Here is a 26,443-nt window from a genome sequence, read left to right on the forward strand (position 1 = left end):
TGTTTTGTTTTTGTTTTTTTGAGGTAGGGTCTTACTCTGGTCCAGGACCTGGAATTAACTATGTAGTCTCAGGGTGGCCTGGAACTCATGGTGATCCTCCTACCTCTGCCTCCTGAGTGCTGGGATTAAAGGTGTGCGCCACCACGCCTGGCCACACCAAGGTCTTTTGTCACTGCAAATGAATGCCTATAGGCTTTACATGGGTGGCTGTGGAATTGAACCCAGGATGCAGGGTTTACAAATAAGGATCTTTAACCCCTGGGCCATCTCCCCAGATCCCTTTTTTTGTTAATTTATTTGTTTTACTTGAAAGTGACAGACAGAGAAAGAAAGAGGCAGAAAGAGAGAGAGCACACATCAGGGCCTCTGGCCACTGCAAATGAACTCCAGATGCCTATGCCTCCTTATGCATCTGGTTTATGTGGGTCCTGGGGAATTGAACCTCGAATCGGGATCCTTAGGCTTCATAGGCAAGCACTTAACTGCTAATCCCTCTCTCCAGCCCTCTCCCTTTTTAAAAAAAATATTTTTTTTTTTTGTTTGTTTGTTTGTTTGAAGCAGGGTCTAACTTTAGCGCAGGCTGTCTTGGAGCTCACTCTGCTTCCCAGGCTGGCCTCAAACTCATGGTAATCCTATCTTCACCTCCCAACTGCTGGGATTAAAGATGTGCACCACTATGCCTGGCTTTTTCCCCCATACTTTTATTTATTTATTTTTATTTTTATTTTATTTTTTTGGTTTTTTGAGACAGAGTCTCACTCTAGCTCAGGCTGACCTGGAATTCACTATGTAGTCTCAGGGTGGCCTTGAACTCACAGTGATCCTCCTTCCTCTCCCTCCTGAGGGCTGGGATTAAAGGCATGTGCTACCACACCTGGCTTCTTCCATACTTTAAAAAACTTATTCATTTATTGGGCTGGAGAGATGGCTTAGTGGTTAAGGTTTTTACCTGTGAAGCCTAAGGACCCAGGTTTGACTCTCCAGATTCCACGTAAGCCAAACACACAAGGTGACACAAGCATACAAAGCTGCACAGTACACAAGATGATGTACATGTCTGGAGTTCAGTTGCAGTGGCTTGTGCACCCATTCTCTCTCTCTCTCATAAAAAAATTACAAAAAAAAAACAACACAAATTATTCATTTATTTATTTGGAAGCACAGAAAGACACAGAGAAGAGAGAGAGAATGGGTGTGCCAGGACCTCTAGCCACTGCAAATGAACTCCAGATGCATGTACAATTTTGTGCACCTGGCTTTCAGTGCATACTAGGGAATTGAACCCAGGTTGTTAGGCTTTGTAGGCAAGTGTCTTACTCACTAAACCATCTCTCCAGCTCTTTTCACCCATATATTTTTTTCTTAAACAGATATTTTAAATTTATTTATTAGGAAGGTGGGGGAGAGAGAGAGAATAGGCACTCCAGAGCCTATAGTCACTGCAAACAAACTCCAGAAGCATGCACCACCATGTGCTTCTGGCTTATGTGAGACCTGGAGAATTGAACCTGGGTCCTTTATAGGCTTTATAGGCATGCACCTTTACCACTAAGCCATCTTTCCAGCCCTCCTAACTTATTTTTATTGATCAGTTGTATTTTCTCTTTTGAGAGCTGTCCATTAATTTCATTAACCCATTTATTGATTGGGTTGTTTGATTTCTTAGGTTTTATGCGTGTGTGTGTGTGTGTGTGTGTGTGTGTGTGTGTGTCCTTTGTATGTTTTAGATAGTAATGCTATATTAGATGTATAGCTTAAAAAAAAATTCTCGGGCTAGAGAGATGGCTTAGTTGTTAAGGTGCTTGCCTGCAAAGCTAAAGGACCCAGGTTTGCTTCCTTAGGACCTACATACTCACATAAGCCAGATGCAAAAGGTGGTACATGCGTCTCAAGTTCATCTGCAGTGGCTAGAGGCCCTGGCATGCTCATTTTCTCTCTCTTTCTTTTTCTCTCACACTCAAATAAATAAAATAAATTTTTTTTTATGATTGAGATGGGGAGGTAATATGATGGAGAATGGAATTTCAAAGGGGAAAGTGTGGGGGGGAGGGAGGGAATTACCATGGGATTTTTTTTATAATCATGGAAAATGCTAATAAAATTTTAAAAATTAAAAAAATAAATAAATAAAGCCAGGCATAATGGCACACGCCTTTAATCCCAGAACTTGGGAGGCAGAGGCAGAAGAATCGCTGTAAGTTCAAGGCCACTCTAAGACTACATAGTGAATTCCAGGTCAGCCTGGACCAGAGTGAGACCCTACCTCAAAAATCTAAAAATATATAAATAAATAAATAAATAAATAAATAAAATATTTTTACAAAGAAAAAAAATCTCATTCTGTAGGCTGTTTATTTGATTAAAAGTTTCCTTTGCTAGGGGCTGGAGCAATTGCTCAGTGGTTAAAGGCACTTACTTGCAAAGTCTGACAGTCTGGATTCAGTTCCCCAATACCTATGTAAATCCAGATGCACGGGCTGGAGAGATGGCTTAGCGGTTAAGCGCTTGCCTGTGAACCCTAAGGACCCCAGTTTGAGGCTTGGTTCCCCAGGTCCCACGTTAGCCAGATGCACAAGGGCGCGCACGCGTCTGGAGTTCGTTTGCAGAGGCTGGAAGCCCTGGTGCGTCCATTCTCTCTCTCTCCCTCTATCTGTCTTTCTCTCTGTGTCTGTCGCTCTCAAATAAATAAATAAATAAAAATAAAAAATAAAAATAAATAAATCCAGATGCACAAAGTAGCACACGTCTGGAGTTTGTTTGCAGTGGCAAGAGGCCCTGGTGTGCCCATTCTCTCTCTCTCTCTCTCTCTCTCTCAATCTCTCTCTCTCTCTCTCTCTCTCTCTCCCTCCCTCCCTCTTTTTGCTTGCAAATAAGGATGTTTTTGTTTCCTTTGTTGTGTAGAAGCTTTGTAATTTCATAAAGTACCACTTGTCAATGATTGACATTATTTTATAAGCAAAGAAAGTCCTATTGAGAAAATCCTTTCCTATGCCTATATTATTTATTTATTTATTTATGTATTTATTGAGGTGGGGTATCACTCTGGCCCAGGCTGACCTAGAATTCACTATGTAGTTTCAGGGTGGCCTCAAACTCATGGTAATTCTCCCACGCAGGACATGTGCCACTATGCTCGGTTTATTTATTTCTTTGTAAGGAGAGAGAGCAAAAAAAAATGGGTGCACCAGAGCCTTTTGCAACTGCAAACTCTAGACACATGTACCACTTTGTGCATTTGGCTTTATGTGGGTACTGGGGAACTGAACACAGCCATCAGGCTTTGCTAGAAAGCACCTTTAACCACTGAGCTCTCTCCAGAGAGAGCTTATCTGTTCCTTTATCTTTGGGTTTTGTTTTTTTTTTTTTTTTTTTTTTTTTGGTTTTTCGAGGTAGAGTCTCACTCTAGCCCAGGCTGACCTGGGATTCACTCTATATTCTCCTCAGGGTGGCCTCAAACTCATGGCGATCCTCCTACCCCTGCCTCCTGAGTGCTGGGATTAAAGGCATGCGCCAGCACACCTGGCTTTGTGACTATATCTTGAAGTGCTTCATCTAGTTCTACCTCTAGCAGTTTCACAGCTGTGTGTTTTGCATTAATATCTTTGATTCATTTGCTATTGCTTTTTAAAAAATATTTATTCTGGAGTTTCTTTACAGTGGCTGGAGACCCTGGCATGCCCTTTCTTTCTTTCTTTCTTTCTTTCTTTCTTTCTTTCTTTCTTTCTTTCTTTCTCTCTCTCTCTCTCTCTCTCTCTCTCTCTCTCTCTGTCATTCTCAAATAAATAAATAAAAATCAAAACAAAAAACTTAAAAAAATATTTATTTGTTGTGAGTATATGGGTATATTTTTGCATAGGTGTGCCAGGGTCTCTTGAATTCCTGTCCAACTTTACATGGTTGACTTGAGAAGCCAGCAAGCTTTTCAAGCAAGCACATTTAACCTCTGAGACATCTCCCCAGCCCATGGAGTTGATTTTTGGGAAGGGCAAGATATAGGAATGTAGTTCCATACTTCTACATATGGCTATCCAGTTTTCCCAGCACCATTTGTTGAAAAGGTTGTCTTCTCCAATGTGTATCTTTTGTCAAAAATCAGGTTGCTACATCTATGTGGGTTTATATCTGGGTTCTGTATTCTACTTCATTGATGTATATATCTCTACTTCAGACATATGTGCCGCCTTGTGCACCTGGCTAATGTGGATCCTGGGGAATCAAGCTTCAAACCGGGGTCCTTAGGCTTCAGGCAAGCGCTTAACCACCAAGCCATCTCTTCAGTCTGATATCTCTTATTTTATTTTGCCAGTATCATGCTGTTTTTGTTAACATGGCTCTGTAATATAACTTGAAACCAAGTACAGTGACTCTGCTAGCAATAGTTTTCATGTTTAGATTGATCTTGTTATCTATGGTCCTCGAGGTTTCCATATGAATTTTAAGATTGTTTTCCCTATTTCTGTGAAGAATTGAATTGGAATTTTAAAGGGGGTTGCTGCAAATTTTAGATTGCTTTTAAATTAACCTTTAAGTTAAGATACCATTTTCACAGTATTTATTCTTCTGATCCAAGGGCATTGGAGATCTTTCCATTGTCTAATATCTTTCTTAATATTTTTCTTCAGTATTTAAAATTTTTTATTGTAGAGATCTTTCACTTTTTTGGTTAGGTTTATTCCAAGGTATTTGTTTTGGGTTATTGTGAATGGTATATTTCTTCCTTAGCATGTTTTGTCATTGATTTATAGGAAGACCACTCAATTATATACATTAGCTGTATATTTATGCCGCCACTTTGCTTTATCAGATCTAGAAATTTTCTTATGGAGTATTTAGAGTCTCTTATGTATGGAATCATATCATCTGCAAATAATAATACTTATATTTTTATTTGAACATGTGTGAGAGCGTCTCTTGCTATATTGCAAATGAACTCAAGCCGCTTTGTGTCCAGCTTTGTGTGGGTGCTGGAGAACTAAACTTGGGTCAGCAATCTTTGCAAACAAGTACCTTTAACTGCTGAGTTTTCTCTCCAGCCCCAAGAACATTTTGACTTCTTTCTTTCTCATTTGTATTCATTTTATTTTCTTCTCTTGTCTTATTGCTGAGTTTATTGGAAATATTTTGATATTTTTATCCATGTCATGTTGGCTATAGGTTTGTCAGATGTATCTTTTAAGTATATCATTTATTTATTTGAGACAAAGACAGAGAGGGAGAGAGAGAAACAGTGAGCATGGGTGTGTCAGGGCCTTCTGCTGCTGCAAACAAACTCCATTTCACAGGAGCCATTTTGGGGGTCTGGCTTCACGTGGATATTAAAGAATGGAATCCAGGCCACCAGGATTTGCAAGCAAGTCCCTTCAGCAGCTGAGCAATCTCTCCAGCCCATATGTAGCCTATATTATGTTGAAATATGTGCCCCCTAACCCTAGTCTCCCCACGGCTTTTATCATGAGAAGATGTTTCATTTTGTCAAAAGCCTTTTTTTCTACATCTATTGAGGTGATCATATGATTTTTGTCCTTGAGTCCATTTATGTGATGTATTACATTTATGGATTTACATATGTTGAACTACCCCTGGATCTCTGGGGGAAAAAAAGTCCACTTGATTGTGATAAATGATTATTTTTATGTGTTCTTGAATTTGTTTGCAGGTATTTAAAAAATATTTATTTATTTATTTATTTCCTAGCAGACGGAAAGAAGAGACAGAGAGATTGAGAGAGAGAGAGAGAGAGAATGGGCATGCAAGGGCCCCCAGCCACTGCAAAACAAAACAAAACAAACAAACACAAAAACTCCAGATGCATGCAACACTTTGTGCATCTGGCTTTACATGGGTACTGGAGAATTGAACCCAGGTTGTTAGGCTTTGCAGGTAAGCACTTTAACCGCTGACCCATCTCTCCATCCCTGTTTCCAAATATTTTATGAGAAAATTTTTAAAAATATATTTAAGAGCTGTATGTGGTAGCACACGCCTTTAATCCCAGCACTTGGGAGGCAGAGGTAGGAGGATGGCTGTAAATTCAAGGCCACCCTGAGACTACATAGGGAATTCTAGGTTAGCCTGGGAAACCCTACCTTGAAAAACTAAATGTATGTATATATATATATATATATATATATATATATATATATATATATATATATAATTTTTGTTTTTATTTATTTGAGAAAGACAGAGAGTAAGAGTGAAAGAGCTGGGCATGGTGGCGCACGCCTTTAATCCCAGCACTCGGGAGGCAGAGGTAGGAGGATTGCCATGAGTTCAAGGCCACCCTGAGATGACAGAGTTAATTCCAGGTCAGCCTGGACCAGAGTGAGACCTTACCTCGAAAAACCAAAAAAAAAAAAAAAGAGTGAAAGAAAGAGAACATAAACACAACTGGACCTCTAGCCACTGGAAACAAACTCCAGACATATGTGCTACCATATGCACCTGGTTTAGGTGGTCCTAGGGAGTCAATCCCAGTTCCTTGATTTTGCAGGCAAGCATCTTAACTACTAAACAGTCTCTCCAGCCCTTTATTAGGAATGTTTATATCTATGTTCATCAGGGAGATTGGCCTATCATTGTCCTCGCCCCGCCCCTTTTTTTAAAACGTTTTTGTCTTCATCTGGTTTTAGTCTCAGGGTACTACTGCTATCATAAAAAGAGTTTGCAAGCATATTCATTTGTTTTCTATTTCAAAAGGTTGGTTTTAATTCTTTTTTTTTTTTTTTTTTTTGAGGTAGGGCATCACTTTAGCCCAGGCTGACCTGGAATTCACTATGTAGTCTCAGGGTGGCTTCAAACTCATGGTGATTCTCTTACCTCTGCCTCCCAAATGCTGGGATTAAAGGCATGCCTGGCCTTAATTCTTCTTTAAAGGTCCTGTAGGCAGTGAGTCCATTTGGGCCTGGACTTTTTTTTAGCTGGGAGCATTTTTCTACTGTGTAAATTATGTTGCTTATTATAGATATATTTTGTGTATAATCTTGGTTTGTCTTTGGTAAGTGATATGCATCTGGAAATTCATTCATTTTTTTAAACTTTTCAATTTAGTGAAATAAGTTTTTAAGGTGTTGATACAGTAATTTGGGGTGTCTTTGAGAGCTGTGGAGCCTTGGCTGTTGGGTAGACAGTAACTCAGGAACTAAAAGGCTCTGGAAGATCATCATCCCACAAAGCTTGCACTGAAGTCAATGGCCTCTGGATTTTTCTCATTTGACTTTCAATGAATGAAATGCATAGACCACAGGATAAGATTTAGAAAGATTTGGGCTGAGAGATGGCTTAGCGGTTAAAGTGCTTACCTGCAAAGCCAAAGGAGCCAGATTCAATTCCTCAGGACCCACATAAGTCAGATGCACAAGTTGGCACATGCATCTGGAATTCGTTTGCAGTGGCCCTGGCATTTAAATTTTCAAAAATATTTTTTAGCAGTTGAAATGCATTTTCAAGTACTATACAACAATTATTAAAAATAGATTTAGGTCGCGCCCGCCAGACACTGTCGGCGGGCGGGCCTGCTGTGGAGTTGGGGAGGACGGCTGAGGGGACGCGGCGAAGGCTCGGCGGGGACTCCCGGGGGCCGCCGCCCTCGCCGCCGCTGCCGTCTTCGTTGGAGGTGCCTGAGTTCGCCGCCGGTGGCCCCGGACAACGGTGGCGGCCGCACAATGCACCCGCGAACAGAGACGACCCCTTCGTTACCCATAAACAGCGCTGGGAACGGCCACCCGGAGTGCATTGCGTGCGCACTGGTCCCGGTCCTTTGTCACGGGTCTCTTCGGCGTCCTATCTGCCACCGGCTTAAGACGAAAGCTATCGCTGTACCACCGAGGCCGAGCAAGACGCCGAAGGGGAAAAGATAGAACTGAATGACAGTATCAATGAAAATAGTGACACCGTTGGGCAAATTGTCCACTACATCATGAAAAATGAAACAAATGCGGATGTTTTAAAGGCCATGGTGGCAGACAGCAGCGTGCGGGTGCTGAGAGTCCTCTGGCTCCCCGCGCCCCAGGAGCCCGCCTGTGCGTCCTGGGCCCTTGTCACCGGGAGTACCCCGGGGAGGCACAGGTGCGGCCGCCACTGCGCACGGTGGGCGGCGGCGGGCAGGATGTGTGCCAGCGGGGCAGACACAAGCGGTGGCACTTCATCAGACCCACCAACAGGTCGAGGGAGGGCCGGCCACGGCGGCAAGGCGAAGTCGCCGTCCTCTCGGTGGGCAGGTTCAGAGTTACAAAAGTGGAAAATAAGGCAAACCAGAAGGAGCAGAGAAGTTTGCTGTCCATCAGTGGGACTGAAAGCGCCAATGGGGATGTGTCCGTGACTCCCGTAAAGAGAGAGAGAACTGGCACAAAGTAGCAGCAGCGGCTTTATATGAAGACTTCTAAGAGACTGAAAACTTAGAAGAGGTGAAGTTGCTTAGGGAATATTTTTTATACATTTTATATGGTTTCTATCATGACGTCAGCAAGCGCCTGGATAAAGCCCCAAAGTAGGGAATATTTTTGCTATAATGGATACAGAATTGTTTGTTTTCCAAAAAGTTTTGGTTTCAAAAGAATGAAAAATTGATTGTAGCTTCCTCGGAGGGAAAGAGCTTCCTGTTGAGCTTGTTGACCATCCCCAGCCAGTTGCCCCTTCCTGGCGTTGGTATTGGTATGCACGCTGTGGCTTTTCCCTGGGAATCACTATGTAAGGTCCAGAGTAGCTGCTTGTGTATAGCCTGGACTTGTGTTGGTGTGTGCGTGCATGCATGTGTGTGTGTTTGTTATCCTAAATCTTACATCCCACTTTGAGATTGGTTGTGATTATGTACACAGTCTGGCTGTTACAGAAGATTTTTCTTTCATGTCATTGTCCTTGGAAATACTCTAGTCTTGAGAAACGGATTCCCTAACACGGTCATGGAGTCATATGGAACCAGATTTGGATTCCTGGAGAAAAAAAAAAAAAAAATTCCAAAATCAGCATTAACTTCTGCTACCACTATGTTATGCGTAGGCCAATTGGAAATTATTGAGAGCGCTTTCCAAAAAAAAAAAAAAAAAATTAATCTGCGCAATTCTCATTTGAATAAAGGGAGAAAATGGTTAGAAGTCACTTAAATTCTGTTTGTTTTGTTGTTTGAAAACCAGAGGTCAAAACAAGACAATTCCTGCTTGTGCAGGACTGCAGGGGCCTCTGCATGTTAGGTTCACATTCCTGCATTCCATCTCGTAACTAATGCTCAGTAAGTCTTCCAAGCTTGAGGTAGGAGGATCGCAAGTTCAAGGCCTGCCTGGAACTCAGAGATGGCAAGGTGAGTATGGGCTGCTTACCAGGACGCTCTTTTAAAGTAAACAGTGAAAAGAGGGCTGAGGTTATACTCGCTTAGTGGTAGAGCACTTGTTGGCATGGCGCTCTTAGCAGAGTCTTTCCCTGGAGGCCTGGAAAGCCATTCTCTCTTGTCTCTTTCTGTGTCTGTCTGTCTGACTATCTTTGTGCTTTGCATTTTATGAAGCATCTGAAAAGACATAAAAGCAAAAACAGGGTCTGGAGGGATGGCTTAGCCATTAAGGCATTTGCCTGCAAAGCCAGAGGACCCAGGTTTGATTCCCCAGGACCTACGTTAGCCTGATGCACAAGGCGGGGGCATGTGTCTGGAGTTCATTTGCAGTGGCTGGAGGCCCTGGTGCACCCATTCTGTCTTTCACTCTCTCTTTCTCTCTTTCTCTGTCAAATAAGCAAACAAATAAATAAAAACTTTTTAAAAAAATCTTTAAAAAAGTGCAAAAATAGTATTTTGAGTAGGTGTTGAGCTAAGGTGAGGGAAAGCACCAGGGTTCACCTTCATGCCAGTTGAGTACTTCCTTTATTCCAAAGAGCACAAATGCCTTCCTGCTTTGGTTCTACACGCCCCCCCCCCCCCGCAATTTTTTTCTGTGAAGATAGACTTCAAGGTATTTACTACCAATATTCTTGTCTTAGTTGATTCTGTTTCTGGCAACAAACTGAAATTTTCTAGCATTTTATATGAGTGGTAGTTCAGTTTCATGTGTATTCACACTGACCACTAACAAGTGAGCATGGATGCACATTTCACTGCAGTCCAGAAAGTTCCCGCTTGAGACTTCTGGGAGTGTGCACTGGTGTAAGTAAAACCTGTGCAGCCTAGGCCAAGACTTTCTTGTAGAAACAAAAAAACCCACAATATTTTGCTTTAAAAAGATGGTGTGTCCTTTATTTACTGAGGGATAAGATGTAAGATATTTTCAGCTTTAATTATTCTTCATTTGTATCCAAGTCAGCACTTTTTTTACAGCAATACACAAACAAAAGGATATTCAGAAATCTTTAAAGTTGTATTTCTACCAAGAGTACATCTTAAACATTTTCTAATACTTGAGCTGTTTTGTGTGACTAGCTTCCAGATATGTCAAAAGCCCAGCATTTAATCCTTTCAACCCTTAAGCTTTGTATTGGTTTATACTATCTGATGAGAATTGTGAAGTGTTTTCAAAGCAACTGATGTTTATAGGTCTTGTGTTTTTTCCTCTTCCTCTGGAGGGCTCGGGATCCACAATAAACTCACTGTACGAAACACTAACGATGGATAGCTTCTTGTATAATAAATGAGTTGGCTGCCACCTTGATGTAAAACTGTGTAAAGGAAAATTTTCACTGTCTTGAATGTCAAATGTATTTTTAACTGTCTGGTTTGTACTTTTATGACTTTTTTTTTAAATTTTTTATTTATTTATTTATTTGAGAGCGACAGACACAGAGAGAAAGACAGATAGAGGGAGAGAGAGAGAATGGGCGCGCCAGGGCTTCCATCCTCTGCAAACGAACTCCAGACGCGTGCGCCCCCTTGTGCATCTGGCTAACGTGGGACCTGGGGAACCGAGCCTCGAACCGGGGTCCTTAGGCTTCACAGGCAAGCGCTTAACCGCTAAGCCATCTCTCCAGCCCCTTTTATGACTTTTGTACTAGTAAAGCAGAGTGAAAAATAAACATGTTAAACACACACACACACACACACACACACACACACACACACACACACACTAGATTTAGGTGGTCTGGAGAGATGACTTAGTGGTATAAAGTGCTTGCCTGTGAAGCCTGATGACCCCGGCTCGAGGCTGGATTCCCCAGGACCCACGTTAGCCAGATGCACAAGGGGTCACATGCGTCTGGAGTTCGTTTGCAGTGGCTGAAGATCCTGGTGTGCCCATTCTCTCTCTCTATCTGCCTCTTCCTCTCTCTGTCTGTCACTTTCAAATTAATAAATAAATTTAATAATAATAATAAAAAAGACTTAGGGCTGGACAGATGGCTTAGTGGTTAAGCTCTTGCCTGTGAAGTCTAAGGACCCCATTTCAAGGCTCGATTCCCCAGGACCCACTTTAGCCAGATGCACAAGGGGTCACATGCATCTGGAGTACATTTGCAGTGGCTGGAGGCCCTGGCATGCCATTCTCTCTCCCTCTTTATCTGCCTCTTTCTCTATCTGTCGCCCTCAAATAAATAAATAAAAATAAATTTGAAAATTAAAAGAAAAGATTTAGAGGCTGGGTGTGGTGGCACATGCCTTTAATCCCAGCACTCTGGGAGGCAGAGGTAGGAGGATCACCATAAATTCAGGCCACCATGAAACTACATAGTGAATTCCAAGTCAGCCTGGACTAGAGTGAGACCCTGCCTCGAAAAATAAAATAAAATAAAACAAAAGAATTGAAATATGACTCCTGTCCATGAGGGTAAGAGTGGGGTTCCTAAAAAATAGGAAATCCCACCCAGAGACCCATACTGGGGTCTTTTATCTGACTTCTCTGGATGAGCAACTGGACTTGTCCATTGACTCCTGGTGCCTGTGGTCAGGTTTTTCTGTGAAATAAACTAATCCCTTTATGTTCCTTTCTCTCCCAAAAAAGGAAGAGATAAGAACAGAGGCATTATTCACCTGTCTGGTGTGGTTTTATGATATCTTACAGGCCCAAGGTCAATCCTTGCTTCTACTGTATTTGAGAGAGGGGATGCTACCCCTAAACTGCCTCAGTATAACCTCATGGCTTATGAATTTTATTGGTATTTACTGTAGTGTCTCCCTTTTCATCACAAATTTTATTAATTTTGGGGTCTTTTCCTTTTGGTTACTTTGACCAAGCATTTATCAATCTTTTTAGTCTTTTTAAAGAACCAACTCTTTGGGCTAGAGAAATGGCTGGTGGTGAAAAGTGCTTGCTTGCAAAGCCTGTTGGCCCAGGTTCTGTTCCCAAATACCCATTTATAGCCAGATGCACAAAATGTCATATGCATTTGGAGTTCGTTTGCAGTGGCAGGAGGCCCTGGTGTACCCACAATTACTCTGTCACAACTAAATATTCTTTTTTTTTTTTAATATTTTTTGTTCATTATTTATTTATTTATTTGAGAGTGACAGACACAGGGAGAAAGACAGATAGAGGGAGAGAGAGAGAATGGGTGCGCCAGGGCTTCCAGCCTCTGCAAACGAACTCCAGACGCGTGCGCCCCCTTGTGCATCTGGCTAACGTGGGACCTGGGGAACCGAGCCTCGAACCGGGGTCCTTAGGCTTCACTGGCAAGTGCTTAACCACTAAGCCATCTCTCCAGCCCACAACTAAATATTCTTTAAAAAAACAAAAGAAAAAAATATATAGTTTGTTTGTTTTCTTGTTTGTTTGTTTTGAGGTAGAGTCTTGCCCTAGCCCAGGCTGACCTGGAATTCATTATGTAGTCTCAAGGTGGCCTCAAACTCATGGCAATCCTTCTACCTCTGCCTCCCAAGTGCTGAGATTAAAGGTGTGTGCCCCATGCCAGGCTTAAAAAAGATCTTATTTATTTACAAGGAGAGAGAGAGAGAAAAAAAATAGCACATCAGGGTACTAGGGAATTGAATCCAGGTGAGGCCATTGGGCTTTGCAAGCAAGTGCCTTTAACTGCTGAACAACCTCCCCACCCTTATTCCAGATTTCCTTTCTACACAAGAATCATAACCCCAAAAGAGTATTGGCTTACTTTAGGGATGAATTTCTTATGTTGGGCTCCTTACATCACTACATTCTCTGAGCACTGGTTCCCCAGTTACATGGACTATTCCTGTCAGAGTTGAAAGTAGTAATAACTGTGGACTGTGAGGCTTCACTTATGAGGGGAAGAAAGAACTTTGACTGGACTGGGCTAGAGGCAATTTGTGTGAGAGGTTTATTACATTTTTCCATTGTGCAGATTTGTATTGCATAGAAATGGACTTGTGTGAGCAGATGGATATGACACAGAGAGAAATGAGTTTTAGGCTAAAGACAGCTCCTGTTCAGCTGTGGTTGTTTAAGAGATTACAAGAGGCTATTTTCAAGCTTCTTGGTTGCTCTCCAGAACTAAATGATAAGACCCTATTGCTGAAAAAACCACATGTTTTTGTTGCAGGACACTGAGAAATCCAGTTAGAACTGAGCTGGAAGCCTTCTCCCTGCTGGCTAGCTGTCATAGTGCTGGAAATTACTATGTTGGTTACTGGGGGGGGGGGGGAAATCATCAATAGTCTTAACTTCTCTCTGGTTGAATTTGAGGACTACTGTACAGGAGGAACTTTGTGCCTGTACTGAAAACCTCTCAAAACCATATGGCTGGGAAGACCATAAACCCTAGGGAGGAATCTACTGCTGTTGTTTGACTAAATGTATATGTTAAGCTGACCAAATTGCCCTCTAAATATTTATGTTTATGCCTGTATATTAATATTAGTTCTAATATTTACTTAGGGAAACTTCTCTTTTCAGGTGGTGGTGACTACTGGGAAGATTCAAAACTCATGAAAGCACTGAGAAGTGACAGTTGATTGTCAGTAAACAAGAAACCTGTAGCACACCCTTTAAGATCATTGTGGATTAGGTGGCAGAAAGAATGTGAGAGCCTGCCAGGCATGGTGGCCATGCCTTTAATTCCAGCACTTGGGAGGTAGAGGTAGGAGGTTCAAGACCACCCTGAGACTACATGGCGAATTCCAGGGCAGCCTGAGCTAGAGTAAGACCCTACCTTGAAAAAGAAAAAGAATGTATGAGCCAAACAAAGGGAAGACTTATTTGGAGCACTTTCTCCCAGATACAAGTGGCCAGTGTATCGGGATCTCACAGCGACTATCAATACCTGCATAATATTGGACCCATTAACATCATTAACATGTTGTATGGATGGAGGAAAGCCAATAAAACGACATCAAAATATAAGAGGGGGGCTGGAGAGATGGCTTAATGGTTAAGGCCTATGCCTGTGAAGCCTAAGGACCCAGGTTCGATTCTCCAGGTCCCATGTAAGCCAGATGCACATGGTGGGTCATGCATCTGGAGTTCATTTGCAGTGGCTAGAGGCCCTGGCATGCCCATTCTCACTTTCTCTATCTCTCTCTCCCTATTTCTGTCTCTAATAAATAAAAAAAATAAAATATTAAAAAATATATATAAGAGGGACTAGTTGGAAAGAAGACGGGATTCAGTGCAGGGAGGATGAGAGTGGTAGGGGGATTATGATCAAGGTAAATTATATATATGTATGTAGGTTATAATTAATAAACAAAAAAACTGATAATAACTTTAAAATATGTTCCTTGATACTGAGATTTAAATTTTAGTAGGTCATTGGCCAAATAGTATTGACCTTATGTTGGAAGAAACTGCACAAATGAAAATAGTCAAATATTATATTAAAGTATAAAGCTTGCTGACAGAAAGCTGAAAAAAGCTATGCTGCATGCAGTTCAATGGGAGAGAGAGAAATCAACAGCAAAGACACTCAACAGTGGACACTGCAAGCCTTAAATTTGGCCAGTCAGGGCAAATGAGCCAACAAGTGAAATAGTGGCATGTCTGTCATTGTGGAAACCAACCACTCTCTAATTGGACTGGAGGCCTGCTCCATGGGAGGGAATACAACCCTGATACTGAAATCCTATAACAGGGGTAGTCATGAACTCTAGGGTATAATATCTGCTGCTGTCTGGCTAAATGTATATACTATGCTCACCAAACTGCCCAATCAGCACTTCTCTTAATGTTCATACTCATATATTAATGCTACTCTCATTTTTGGTTAGAGAATCTTCTCTTTTCAGATGTCAGTGACCTTGGGATGACTCAGAGGGAACAATAGTGCTGAGAAGAAGTGACAGAGGAGTGCTCAGCACTGAAATATCTCTATCACATCTTCCAAGGCTCAGGGTCCATTGCGGAAGAAGTGGTAGAAAGAATGTAAGAGACAAAGACAAGGCTCCTTACAATGCACTCTTCCAGACACAAAAGGCCTGGATATCCATGACTTCACAGTGCCTGACACTACCTACACAAGACCATCATAATAGGAGGAAAAGATCATGACATCAAAATAAAAGAGAGCCTGATTAGTGTGGGAGGGGATATGATGAAGAGTGGAATTTCAATGGGGAAAGGGAGAGAGTGGGGGGAGGGATGGAATGACCATGGGATATTGTCTACAATTATGGAAGTTGTCAATGAAAAATGAAAAAAAAAAAAAAAGTATAAAGCTTGGTGAAGCAGCTCACATCTATAATGCCAGCCTGAGGAAGGCTGAGATAAAAAGAATACCATGAGTTTGAGACCAGTCTGGGCTACAGAGTAAGTTCCAAGTCAGTCTGAGCTACAGTGAAACTATGCCTAAAAATATACAAAAACAGGAAAAAAAATAAGATTCTGAAATTTTCACCCCTTTTCAATTTTAACTATCATTACATCACTATTATATGTTTTGTGGTTTGTTTGTTTGTTTGGTAATGTTGAGGATCAAACTTTGTGCATGATAGACAGGAACTCTACTGTTAAGCTATATGCCCAGCATTAGTTTTTGTTTTGAGGTTCTTATGTATCTCAGGGTAGCCTCAAACTCATTGTATAGCAGAAACTGGCCTTGACTTTTTGAACCTCCTGTCTCACCTCCCAAGAACTAGAATGACAGGTGTATACCACCATGTCCAGCTTATACACCATTTTTACCTTCTAATATTAAACTGAGAGATGCTTCAAGTACTTGAGAAAGTTTTTAAAAAAATAGACAAAAAGACTTCCAGTTAAGATGGTGGCATAGGAACTATGCCAAACAGCCTAAGGGAGAAAAAGCCACCCCCCCCCAAAAAAAAAACAAGCAAAATACACTCTTCTACTAAAAAGTGAGGTGTATAAGAAAGTACCAACTGTAGCAGAGAAGTAGGAGAGATCCAGAGTATCTAGAACCCACATGGGCAAGAGGGGCTCCAGCAGTGGCAGAAAGTCTGCAGGGTCACAGCTGCAAAGCTTGGCCTGAGCCACAGATAAGCCAGGTGAGGGGATTTTCTACCCACACCAGAGCTGCTGGCAAACTCAAGAAATGTGAATGGAGGACTACAGCGACCAATGGAGGAGCAGATCACCAGGTAGAGGATCATGTGGACCAGTGGGAGAACTAGAGCCACCGTCCACAGCCTCCCCTCCCCCACTGCCAGCGCAAGTGCCAGCAAGCACCAGAGACCTTGGGAGGGAGATCAGAGCACCCAGCAGTGGCAAGCACAGCAGCGACCTAGTGACCCAGCCAGCCTACTTGAACCCACAGTGCACCAAAGAGGGACCCAAGCAGGAGCACAGCATAACTGAGACCAAAATCGTCCCAAAAGGTAACTGGGATTACACCAGTCAGTACCTGGCAAATAAGCCTGGTATATAGGCTTGAATTGGAAGTGCTAATTGCACCTTCCATATCAGGATAAATTATATGTTAAATCTTCTGAATGGTCAGATTTGCCATTCTTTTTTTTTTATTATTATAAGATACTTTTTTAAAAAAAAAAAAAGAAAGAGACAGAGAGAATGATTGAGAAATGGCGCGCCAGGGCTTCCAGCCACTGCAAACGAACTCCAGACACATGCGCCCCCTTGTGCATCTGGCTAAGCCATCTCTCCAGCCCAATGTTTGCACTAGATTTGCCATTCTTAAATAAGCTATATTTTGGGCTTGTTATTTGTTGCTTCCTGATTTATAGTGGCTTTGTTTCCTCTTCTGTTGTTCATTAGGGAAGGGTCTCACTAGGTCACAAGCTGATTTGGAATCCTCAACCAACCAGAATTCTTAACTTCCTAGTTGATGGGATTAAGGGTGTGGGGCAACACACACCCTAAGGAACTGTGACTTTGTTAGCATCAATACACTGTACTGTTTTTCACTGAATGTGTACACTGTTTACTTAACATTTAGAATCTGCCTGTATTTTGTTCCACTCAGCCTGCATGAATACTCTCATAGCAGGCAAACCCAACATCAAGGGTCACGTTTGTAGATACTCTGAGAGTCTTAAAAACCACACCTTGCACCTTAAGCTCCTACCCTGAAGATATATACATCAGATTGATTGATACATCTGATAATACTGCAGCTAACTAGAAAATCCAAGCATTCAATAAATCCAAGATGCAAAAACATTTACATTATAACACAAGAAACACCAAAACTCAAGCCGGGTGTGGTGGCACACACCTTTAATCCCAGCACAGCGTGGGGGGGGGGAGCGGGGGGGGGTAGCAGAAATAAGAGGATTGCTGTGAGTTCAAGGCCACCCTGGGATTACCTAGTGAATTCCAGGTCAGCCTGGGCTAGGGTGAGACCCTACCTCGAGAAACAAAAAAAAAAAAGTATAAATGCATCAGAAATGACCTCCAGTGAAAATGAGTTAGAGGAAATGCCTGAGAGAGATTTCAAAAGAATGATTATAAATATGCTCAAAGAAGTCAAAGAGGAGGAACTCAAAGGAATGAAAGAGGAGATCAAAGGAATCAAAGAAGACACAGGAAACCAATTTAATGAAATAAAGAGGTCAATACAAGACATAAATAAGGAAATAGAAATAATAAAGAAAAACCAGTCAGCCTTGAATGAAGCAATGAAGAACACAGTCAATGAAATAAAAAACTCTGTAGAAAAATCTTACCAGCAAAGGCCAGTAAGGTAGAAAAAAGATATAAAGGGAAGGGAGGGGGGTTCTTAATAGGATGTTATTGGATATATGTAAGTAGAATAGATCAATGGGGGTGAAAAGGCCCAAAGTGAGGTCAGGGGAAGAGATTGAGTACAGGAAACGTGGAGGGAAGGCTAAACAAAATCTAAGAGGATATAAATAAATCATATGGAAACCTACCATTTTGGACAGTGGAACACTCATGTGCCATAGATTGTTGCCAGAAAATTTTCAGTGCCACGGATGAGATACTTTCCAATGACTTGTTGGCCAGGGAGGTCCCTGATGCCCCCAAAACATTATAGGCCACTGCCGAGGCCCTTGGTTTCCCACCAGGAATAGGTGGTAAGACCTTATTGTGGAAGATGCCACATACTTGGGCTGAAGAAGCCATTCTGCATGCAGTTCAATGGGAGAAAGAAAAAACACCAGTGGACACTGTAAGCCTTATATTTTGCCTGCCAGGCCAAATGAGGCAATGGGTACAATCGTGGCACATCTATCATGGTGGAAACCAACTTCCCTGTAATTGTACTGGAGGCCTGCTCCATGGGAGGAAGACCCTCACAATAGGAGGAAAAAAGGATGACATCAAAACAAAAGAGAGGCTGGGCATGGTGGTGCATGCCTTTAATCCCAGTACTCGGGAGGTAGAGGTAGGTGGATTGCCATGAGTTCGAGTCCACCCTGAGACTACATAGTTAATTCCAGGTCAGTCTGCGCTATAGTGAGATCCTCCCTCAAAAAAAAAAAAAAAAAAAAAAGGAAAAACAAAACACAACTAGACAAACCAGTTGTGGTGTCACATGCCAGTAAACTCAGCACTTGGAAGTTTGAGGCAGGATTGTAAATTCAAGGTCAGCCTGGGTTGTGGGAGGAGGGCCATGGGCAGGGAAGAGGAAACTAATTGTCTTATAGTCAACAGCAATATGGTTTCATTTTATCTTATTTTATTTATTTGAAAAAGAAAAAAAGAAAGAGAGAATGGGCATGCCAGGGCCTCCAGCCACTGCAAACAAACTCCAGACACATTTGCCACCATGTACACCTGGTTTTCATGGGTTCTGGGGAATCAAACCTGGGTCCCTTGGCTTGGAAGCAACTGCCCTAATCACTAAGCCATTTCTCCAGCCCCCCCCCCTCTTTTTTTTCTGGTTTTCAAGGTAGGGTCTCATTGTAGCCCATGCTGACCTGGAATTTACTATGTAGTAGTCTCAGGGTAGTCTCCAACTCATGATGATCCTTTTACCTCTGCCTTGTCCCGGCTAGTGGGGAGTTGAACAAGAACCCGAGTGGAAGCTAACCTGAGTGAAAAAAGGCAAACAGACACAAGAAGGAGACCATGTTAGGTGTTTGTCAAGACAGAAAGCTGGAAGAAGCCATTCTGCATGCAGTTCAATGAGAGAGAGAAATCGCCAGTGAAGATACTCAACAGTGGAAACTGCAAGCCATATATTTTACCAGCCAGGCCAAAGGAGGCAATGGGTACAATAGTGGCACATCTGTCATGGTGGAAACCAACTTCCCTGTAATTGGACTGGAGGCCTGTCCCATGGGATCAGAGTTTATTTTTTCCACGTAGGTTTATATAGGGTTGTAGGGGGAAGGGGACATGGTCAGGGCAAGGAGTTGTAGGGGGAAGGGGACGTGGTTAGGGCAAAGATCACAGAGTTACTGGTTAACCTTTGTTTCTTCATCAGCTTCCGGCAGGATGGGGGAGTGTTTAGCCAGGTGTATGATCCCATTGTTTCTGGTAATTGAATATTAGGTGAGGAAGTAGAAACTTAACTTGCTATGTGGCAGTTTCTGTTAACATGGCCAAGGTTTGGTTCATAGCTCCCAACATTGCCTCCCATGTGCTGGGATTAAAGGTGTATTCCACCATGCCTGGGTATTGGTTGGGTGTTTTGAGACAAGGTCTTAATATAGCCAATAGCTCTGAACATGCTATGTAGCTGAACATGACTTTGAACTTCTGATCCTCCTTTCTCCCCCTCCCATGTGCCTGAACTACCAGGCCATGCAAATATTTAACTGGGCTTGGAGTTTGATGAATGAAGTCACCAAGGGCTTTCTATCTTCTATGAAACTAAACTTTCCTGACATTATGAGCCAACCCTAGTCACTCAGGTACCAACACTGCTACATCCTCATTACCTATTACCTATTACCATAACATAATAGAACTGAAAATAGACTAACTCATAACATCTTCAAAGCCTGTATAATAATGCCCTTAAAATGGAATAGACAATCTTGGGAAATTCTCTCTTTAGTGAGGTTGGAGGATAATGAGAGAGATGAAGAAATGCCACAAAGAATAGTGAGTGAAAAATACAATAGTGAAAGCCGGGGGTGGTGGTGCCCAGCACTTGGGAGGCAAAGGTAGGAGGATCGCTATGAGTTTGAGACCACCCTGAGACTATGTAATGAATTCCAGGTCAACCTTGGCTAGAGTGAAACCCTATCTTGGGGGGAAAAAAATACAATAGTGGAGCCAGGAATGTTGGAGCACTCCTTTAATCCCACCTCTCAAGGAGGCAGAGATAAAAACCATGAGTTGGAGGCCAGCCTGGGACTACAGAGTGAGTTCCAGGTCAGCCTGGGCTAGAGTGAGACCCTACATCAAAAAAGAAAGAAAGAAAGCTGTGTGCAGTGGTGCACCCCTTTAATCCCAGCACTTGGGAGGCCAAGGTAGGAGGATTGCTGAGTTCAAGGCCAACCTGAGACCACATAGTGAATTTCAGGTCCACCTGGGCTACAGTGAGATCCTACCTCCAAAAACAACAAAACAAAACAAAAATCAGTGGGGCTGGAGAGATTGCTCAGTGGTTAAAGTTACTTGCTTGCAAAGCCTAATGGCCCTGGTTCAATTCCCCAGTACCCACATGTTGCAGTTAGCTTAACATTGCCGGTACAAAGCACCTGGCCAAAAGCAGCTGTCTGGAAAAAAAGGGTTTATTATGGCTTATAAACTTAAGGGGAAGCTCCATGATGGCAGGTGAAAACGTGGCATGTGCAGAGACTGAACATCACCTCCTGGCCAACATCAGGTGGACAACAGCAGCAGGAGACACTGGCAATGGGAAACTGGCTATAATACCCATAAGCCCTCCCCCAACAACATACCTCCAAGAGGCTTCAATTCCCAAATTTCCACCAGCTGGGAACCTAGCATTCAGAATACAGAGTTTATGGGGACACCTAATTCAAACCACCACACCACATAAACACAGATGCACAGAGTGGCACAAGTGTCTGGAGTTTGTTTGCAGTGGCAGGAGGCCCTGGCCTGCCTATACTCTCTGTCTGCCTCTTTCTCTTGAATAAATAAATAAATAAAATATTTTAATTAATGTAAAACTAATTAACTACTAAGTGATGAAGTAAATTCTATTCAGAGAAAAGAAATGTTTGTTAGGTTCAAGGTTGGAAACAGAGAGCCCAAACATACAGTGACAGCTTTGTGAGGCTCTGAAAGCATCTGCCTTGAGGGAGGAGTCTCTGCAGCTGTAAGTCCATCATCCTCTTCAGAGGAGAATTATTCCTCATACACCCTTAGCATGTCTGTAAGTAGTCTCTTGGCTAAGTGGTCAACAGGCTCAGTTGGGTTAAACTGTTTTTAAATTTTATTTATTTATTTATTTGAGAGAGAGGGAGAAAGAGAGAGAGAGAGAATGCACATTACAGCCTCTGGTTGCAAACTCCAGATCCACATGCTACTTTGTGCATCTGGCTTTAAGTGGGTACTGGAGAATGGGAAAATCAAACCCAGACTGGCAGGATTTGCAGGCAAGCACACTGAGCTATATTCCCAGCCCTTTATTGGATTAACACTTAAGGGAGGGGAACCATAACCTTAAATTTTTGAATAGTTTGGAATAATATATCTCCACACAAGGCCAAAGGTAAATTCAAATTAGCTTTCTCTCAGATAAGCCCAGCTGATTCCTTCATCCTCTCTTTCATAAGTGATTTAAAATTCTATGGAGGGGTTATTGTCATGTCTCCCTTTTTAACGTTACCAAAGATACAGGAGGTGGGATCCCACCTTCAATAACTTCCAAGCCTGCTCATGTCTTCTTACAACCTATAATCACAGGACATATTCAAAAGTGGAGACTTTTTCAAATGCTTCAGCATGTCAGACTGATAATAAGCATAAGTTCAACAAAACAGGTATAAGGCTGGAATGTTCAACCACTGTTCTCTGATATGTGTAATTATTGTAAAACGAACCCATGTAGAGATTGTGCCTCAGCTTTACCCCCCTCACTGCACTCACGTCCCACCTGAGCATTTTCTGAAGGGGAGTAAATCAGACCTGCAGAGCATTCTAATTGCTGCTCAGTTTTTTAGAGACACTCCAGACACAGTGCTGTTGCTGAGAATGATGACTAACTGTGACTACCTAGCCAGATGATTTACACGCAAGTTCCAACTCTGCCTTTTTCCTGTCAGCAAAATTCACTACCAGCAGTCTGCATACTTCATTAGTAAAATATTGTCTCACACCCAACAATAAAGCACACCCAGCTAACTGGCAATGTTTAAATCTATAACAACGTAGGCTGGACTTTACCAGGAAGAGCAAGGGTAGATGCAGGCTAAGGAGCGTTGCAAGTCAGGAAATCTCTGGAGCCTTATGTAACTCCAGTAATTCTGGGCAACGACAGTCTCACTGTTTATATTAACTGACCCTAAAAGCCTGTAATAAGTGACCCAGTTCTTGTGGACTTTCATAAGTGTGTCCCTGGAGGTTTCATTCTTTCTTTTTTTATTGACAACCCCTGGATATGTAGACAATATACCCTGATCCTAATTCCCCATCACAACCCTCCTTTTTCTCCCCTCCCTAATTCCCCTATCCACTGAATCCCTTTTTCTTTTCAACTAGTCTTCTATCTTGATCTTGGAGACTTCTTAATAACTCAGTTAACACTGACTCAAAGTAGAACTTTACTTTAACTTTAAATTTTAAAATGCTATTTAAATATTTTATAAATATATAGCCAGGTGTGGTGGTGCACACCTTTAATCCCAGCACTTGGAAGGCAGAGGTTGGATCACTGTGAGTTTAAGGCCACCTTGAGACTACACAGTGAATTCCAGGTTAGCCTGAGCTTGAATGAGACCCTACCTCATAAAAACCTAAAAATGTATATGTATATGTACGTGTATGTTATATATATTATATGTGTGGGGGGGATGTGCGGTACAGATTAAATAACTTCAAAATTCTTTTCTCTGCATTCCTTTATTTCTTTTTTTATTAATTTATTTTGAGAGAGACAGAGTTTGGGAGAGCCAGGGCCTCTTGCCACCACAAATAAATTCCAGATGTATATACCACTTTGTGTGCCTGGCTTTTACATGGGTACTGGGGAATTGAACTCAGACTGTTAGTGTTTGCAACCAAGTGACTTTAACTTTAAGCCATGTCCTCAGCCCATATTTCTTTGTTTGTTTGTTGTTTTGAGACAGTCTGCCTAGATAGCTCAGGCTGTCCTTGAACTCTACATCCTCCAGCCTCAGCTTCCAAAATATTAGAAGAATCACAGGTATGGACCCAGCATATCATTTTATTTTATGATTTATTTTTTACTTGACAGTGCTAGTGACTGAACCCTAGACCTTACTCATGTGACTCAAACATTCTGGCAACTGAACTATATCCTTAGCATTAGAAAAATTTTTATTTTTAACTTTTTATTATTATTAACAGGACATAGTGGCTCATACCTTTCTCAGCACACAGAAGGTTGAGGTAGGAGGATCACTGAGTTCCAGGCTAGCCTAGACTACAGAGTAAACTAGGTTAGCCTAAACTAGAGGGTCAAAGAAACAAAAAATATTGTTATTATTGCATTTTTTTTTTTTACATAGTATCTCACCAGTTTTCTGTCTCTCATTGAGTTTGCTTTTTTTATCAGAATTTCTGGGTGCCAAGAGAGCTAGGTGAAGGAGAGGAAGTTTATTTACATAGCCAGGCTGATGCCCAGATCTCTCCATAATGACATCAACCCTGAGCTCAAATTTGTAAGGGATCTTATAGTATATGGGGCTAAGAAAGCATGGGTTTCTATAATGCATGTGTGACAGTTGAGCAAGCAGGTTACAAAATATTACAAAAATGTAACAATTTGGCAAACAAAGATTACAATAGGGTATATGTGGTAGTTAAAGTTAAACCTGCAATTAAACCTTCAGGAGGGCGAGGGCAATTAACTGTAAGGGGCAAGGGCAGCCTCCTTAGCCACCCCCTCATTCTTTCCTTTCCTTTTCCTTCCTTCCTTCCTTCCTTCCTTCCTTCCTTCCTTCCTTCCTTCCTTCCTTCCATCTTTCTGTTTTTCTTCTTCTTTCTCTGCCCCCCCCCTCTCTTTTGAGGTAGTGTTTTGCTTCTAGTCCAAGCTGACCTGGAATTCACTATGTACTCTCAGGGTGGCTTTGAACTCACAGTGATACTCTTGCCTCTGCCTCCCTAGTGCTTGGATTAAAGGCTGTACCACCATGCCTGGCCCCATTACTTACTTTCTTTTTTTGGTTGAGTTTTTGAGGTAAGGTCTCTCTCTCTCTACCCCAGGCTGACCTGGAATTCACCATGTAGTCTCAGTGTGGCCTCGAACTCACGGCGATCCTCCTACCTCTGCCTCCCGAGTGCTGGATTAAAGGGTGTGCCACCACACCTGGCTTATTTCTTTTTTTATAATTAATTTATTTTGAGAGAGAGAGACAGAGTATGGAAGGGCCAGGCCCTCTTGCCACCACAAATAAATTCCACATGTATGCACCACTTTGTGTGCCTGGCTTTTACATGGGTACTGGGGAATTGAACTCAGACTGTTAGTGTTTGCAAGCAAGTGACTTTAACTGCTCAGCGAGTGTTATCTAGGATGTCTAGGGGAAAAAATGTTGTTTCTATGCAAACCAATCTTGCATAGTTAAGAAGAAGGCAAGACAATTGCTAGAATAAACGCCAGAGGAAAGGGAAGTGAGTCCTACTAAAAAAGTTCCTGGAACACTTGGGGCCCTTAGGTAGCCCCTCTAGCAGGACCACTGGTCATGGTCCTCCTAGCCCTCTTGTTTGGGCCTTGCCTGATAAACCTGCTCTTTAGATTCATCCAAAACTGGATGGAGGCCATCACACTCCAGGCAACTCGTCAAGAATATCTGAAAATAGCTCTGGAATAGGACATGAGGGATTATATACATGAAGAGGAGGAAAGAATGTAGTGGCAATAGAAATATGCCAAAAAATTTGAACAGTGGAAAGCCCCCAAGATTAGATAAGCAAGGAATGGGGCTGGGCATAGTTGGAGCATGCCTTTAATACCAGCACATGGGAGGCAGAGGTAGGAGGGTCGCCGTGAGTGCAAGGCCACCCATGAGACTACATAGTACATTCCAGGTCAGTCTGGGCTAGAGTGAGACCCTACCTCGAAAATAAATAAATAAATAAAAATAAATAAAGGAATGCAGAGAAAAGAATTTTGAAGCTATATAATCTGTACCACACACACGCACACATGCACACACACACACACACACACATTTGGTATTCCATTCCCTGGAAATCTACTCAGTACCGCAAGATACCTCCAATTTCACCAAATCCTTTCACAAATTGGGATTCTTCTTGTGACTTACCTATGACAATTTCTAATGTAGCTCCAAATATTTTTTTAATTTTTATTAATTTATTTGAGAGACAGAAAGAGGCAGAGAGAGAGAGAGAGAGAGAGAGAGAGAGAGCGTGCATGCCAGGGCCTCCAGCCACTGCAAATGAACTCTAGATGCATGTGCCCCCTTGTGCATCTGGCTTACATGGGTCCTGGAGAATCAAACTGGGATCCTTTGGCTTTGTAGGCAAATACCTTAACCGCTAAGCCATCTCTCCAGCCCCTTCAACTTTTTTATAGTTGTTATCAAACCATCCAAGAGGGGCGTGCTCTCAATCAGCATGTTCCTGTCCAGTGTCTTTGTCTGTGAAGTGAGATTTATCCTACTCTTGTTTTGGAGTTAACGAAAGAATTTTCTCCTCTTCTGTGCCTTGGCAATGAAGAACATATCTCATTATATCCAGATTTTCATAGACTATTAGAATTTCTACAGGTCCCATTCCCAAAGCTTTTAGTGTATCTTCAACTCCAAAGCAGTACTTGCCTGTGTCCAGGCTAATTTCATCTAAGTATACCACCCTATTAATTTCTTCTCTTGAATGAACTTCAGGTTGGAGAGGACTTCAGTAGATAACTCAATAGCTTGGTTGGATCCATTTTCACCACCATAGGAAATACCAACTAATTTTAAAATTTTGATTACAACCTCTGATTAAACTTATCAGATTTACTTAATTCTGTTTCAAAGTCAGCCAAACCAGCTAAAATGAGAACAGCCACATTCACTTTATCCTCAGTGCACAGCAGTTTCTGCTACTTTCTGAACATAGTTAGG

The 26,443-nt window shown here is 42.1% G+C and overlaps 2 pseudogenes; one reads left to right on the forward strand and one right to left on the reverse strand.

Moving 5' to 3' along the window:
- Positions 1–8,487, forward strand: part of LOC101596163 — a 34,398-nt pseudogene extending 25,911 nt beyond the window's left edge.
- Positions 8,488–8,842: 355 nt separating this feature from the next.
- LOC101596456 lies at positions 8,843–26,443 on the reverse strand (annotated as a pseudogene).

This window comes from Jaculus jaculus, chromosome 19 (assembly GCF_020740685.1).
Source record: "Jaculus jaculus isolate mJacJac1 chromosome 19, mJacJac1.mat.Y.cur, whole genome shotgun sequence".
Classification (NCBI taxonomy): Eukaryota; Metazoa; Chordata; class Mammalia; order Rodentia; family Dipodidae; genus Jaculus; species Jaculus jaculus.